Genomic DNA, 4,102 nt, shown 5'->3' on the forward strand with positions numbered 1-4,102 from the left:
ATATTTCACAAAAAAGTCTGCACAAGATATAATGCACGTGTGGGCATATTGTTGTGATGAAGCTGCCACTCACCAGTTGCCCACTGCTGCAGGCTCCTGAATCATCTGAATAGTTTTCACAGAGGAATGTTTAAGCTTAATGCAAAATCTGATGCAGATTCATTGCTCTAATCATGCAGTCATTATGAATGCAATGGCCACACAGTACACATGTTCACTCAAAGGCATTTACTGCCCTCACTGACAAGTGCTGTGAAGTCATTATTGTTAACACATGAGCACCCTCCTTGGTGGCCAGGTTACATTGATGTCACTCAGACCGTTCTCATTATATTAGCAATAGCTGAACTTTCTCCAGACAGGCCTTGTATACTTAAGCAGTGTATAAGATCACCTATTCTCCCACACTTTCATAAACATTGACAAACTATTTGATCTTTGGTAATCTGTTAAAAAATGACTGCCAGTTATAGTTTTATCTTTATTTCTTATTTTGCTTTTTTCTGATTTTTTTCATTTACTAATTAAACAAATTTTAAGTGTTTACAATGTGCCATGTATTTATGATGTGTGAACAAAATAGACTGTTCGAAGGAAGCTTACATTTCAAGAAATGTGTAGGACCACCCTGACTGGTGTGGCTCAGTGGATTGCACATCATCCTACAAGCCAAATCATGGCCAGTTTGATTCCTAGTCAGGACACATGCCTGGGCGGTGGACCAGGTCCTTGGCTGGAGGCATGCAAGAGGCAACTGATTGATGTTTCTCTTGTACATTGATGTTTCTTTCTCTGTTTCTTCCTTCCTTCCCCTCTCTCTAAAAATAAAACCTTAAAACATGCGTAGGACCCATACAGAGGAAACTACAAAATTTAGACATAAAAGAACTAAGTGAAAGATTCCCTGGCTGGTGTGGTTCAGTTGGTTGGGCATCACCATGCAAACTGAAAGGTTGCAGGTTTGATTACTAGTGAGGGTATATGCCTAAGTTGTGGGTTTGGTCCCCAGTAGGGGATGTTCAAAAGGGAATTGACGTATCATTTCCTCTCTTTCTCTTTCCCTTTCCATCTCCCTAAATCAATAAGCATGTCCTCAGGTAAGGATAACAGCAAAAACAAAAACAAAAAACCAAACCCTAAGTGAAAGACAATGTTGATAGAAGAATAAATGTTAGGAAGAGGGTAATTATTAGGTATGGTATGGTATGATAGAGTCTTTTGGGGGAAAGGCAGAGATAGCAATGTGGCAAAATGCTACTTGAAGTAATGAATGGATAGGAACATTTTGAAACAGAAAAGTAGAATGAGGATATCTGCTATATCAGATGTTGAAATATACTATAAAAACACAATGGTGAAAAAAGTGTGGTAACAGCAGTGACAACCAGAAAAAATTTGTTTTATATATGACACGTCTATGTATAAACTATTACCATACTAATTTACTTCTGTATTTTTTATTATTGACACTATTAGTGTCCCTATTTTCCTGCCCTTTGCCCACCTCCACCCACTCCAGCCCTACTTCCCTCTGGCCACCACACTGCTGTGTCTATGACTTACGCATATATACTCTAGCTAATTTTTACCTTCTTTCATCTAGCCCCTTCCCCTCCCCTCTGAGAGCTGTCAGTTTTTTCCATGTATCCTGCCTCTATTTCTATTTGTTTTGTTTATTAGATTCCACATGCAAGTGAGATCACATGGTATTTGTCTTTCTCTGACTGGCTTATTCCACTTACCATAATGATCTTCAGGTCCGGCCATGCTGTCGCAGAGTTCCTTCTTTACGGCCAAGTGCTATTCCAGTGTAAATATGTTGTTTTTTTAAATCCATTCATCTACTGATGGATAGATACTTGGGCTGCTTCCAAATCTTGGCTATTGTAAATAATGCTGTTATGAATATATTCTTTAAAATTGGTGTTTCTGGATTCTTAGGATATATCCCCAGAAGTGGAATTGCTGGGTCAAAGGGCAGTTTCATTTTTAATTTTTTGGGGAAACTCCCGTTTTCTACAGGGGCTGCACTGGTCTGCATTCCCACCCGCAGTGTACTACGGTCACCTTTTCTCCACATCCTCACCAGCACTTGAAGTTTGTTGACTTATAGACATATGAAAAAATGTTGAACATCACTAATCAGAGAGATGCAAATTAAAGCCACAATGAAGATCACTTCACACCTGCCAGAATGGCACACTATTTTAATTATTATAGTTTTTCAGTACTTAAAAATCAGGTAGGGTTGTTCCCACAGTATAGTTTTCAGAATTTATAAAAACGGAATTAGAAAACAAAAATCATTTTTGGCTGTTTGGTTCATGTTTCTTTGAATAGCATTTCATCCAGAGAATGAATCTCATAGATATGTGTCATAAGTTACCAACATACACCCAGTGTTAACATGCTTAAGTGGGGGGGGGGGGGGGGGGACCCACAGTGGTCATGGAGGAGGGCATCAGAGATTACTTGGACTAAAAAAAACATTTCACTGTTGCTTGGATTTTTATACTTATAATAAAAGATATAACTTATAATCTCCCACATATAACTATACAAATATATAAAATAGAAAAAGGCAGAAATGATATCAAATGCTTTTTCTGTTAAAAAAAGATCTAGTTGATAGGTTCTCTTTTTGAAAGCAAATAGAAAATTAGTTTTTTACAATATGACTTACTAAGATTTTTGTGTTTCTCAAGTCTTTTCTGAACAATCCTTAAAACTAGTTTAAGGAGATTTACCTTCAAACTTAAGAATACTGCTGTCTTATTAAAAAGGCAAAGGAGTTAGTTTAAAGAATACATCAAAGAGGAACACCATGTAATAAGGTGTGGTTTTAAAATATCTTCAATTGCGTATTTTGTTATAAGCTAAATGTGAGTAAATATAGCAATATTCCATTTATAGTCTTACTACGTTTTCCAACTGAGGAGTCAAGCAACACAATAGATAAATGGACACTAGAGTATCTAAAATACTTCTTTATAATGCTATGCATTCACGAAAATACCCAAATAAGTAAACTGAACAAATGTAAAAACAAATCTACATTCTCTCTCCAATGCCAAGCTGACTCTGACCAGTATTATTAAAACCCGATATTAACTTATTTTCATAAAGTTTTTAATACGCTATCATTTTCTTATATGTACACTAGCGATCTTAAAAAGACAAATATTTACTACCAAATGTTAAATACTATGCAATTTATAAAGACAAATATTTACTACCAAATGTTAAATACTATGCAATTTATAAAAAATAGAATTTTAAGAATTTGGAGTAATAAAGAGAAGATATCTACTTCAAAGTAAGAAATTTAACCAAAAAACAGGAAATTTCTAATTTGTCTATCTGAAGTCAGAGATCTTACTATTTTTGTTCAAGCCTTCATCTTCATAGTTTTAAATAAACATTAAAAAACATTTCCACTATGTATCAATAAGGTTGCTAAATAAACATAATGCATGACATAGGGAAAAAGGACTATGCTAGAAGGCGAAGTAGTGAATAGGGATATGTCTGATCTTTATATCCTTAGTACACCTAGCATAATACCTTGCTCAAAGTAAAAATGCTTAGGCAATAGTTGTTACCTTAAACTGAACTGGGCAAATACATGTTTGTACTTGTGGTTCAATTTGCACTCTAATTGAGCTATAGTCATTGTTCTTGGTCCTTTACTTTACATTGAGTAACTTAAGCCAATATGCACACACTTTCTACATTAGCCTTTTGACAGGATTCTCAGAACTGAATCCCTCAATGTGGTGTGAGTCTTCTCTTATGTAGTCTAATTCATATTTCTTGGATAACAGTTAATATCAGTGTGCAAAACTAATGTATTTTCAGTGCAGGATAAGTATGTTCATATGAATAAAAACGGAATAAAGGCCTTGCTTTTCCAGGTGTTAAATAACAGATACATAACATCTTATATTATGACAATTAGCAATTTTTAGACACTGAACATAATACACTGTAATACAATGCAATGTAGCAGGCTTCCATTTTAGGAAAATAAATTTCACATGGAAAAAGGTTTATTTGAAATTCATAACACACATTTAGAATCTAAATCTAAATTTTTAGCATT

This window comes from Pteronotus mesoamericanus, unplaced genomic scaffold, assembly GCF_021234165.1.
Source record: "Pteronotus mesoamericanus isolate MK-2021 breed Mesoamerican mustached bat unplaced genomic scaffold, CSHL_Meso_final contig_94, whole genome shotgun sequence".
Taxonomy (NCBI): domain Eukaryota; kingdom Metazoa; phylum Chordata; class Mammalia; order Chiroptera; family Mormoopidae; genus Pteronotus; species Pteronotus mesoamericanus.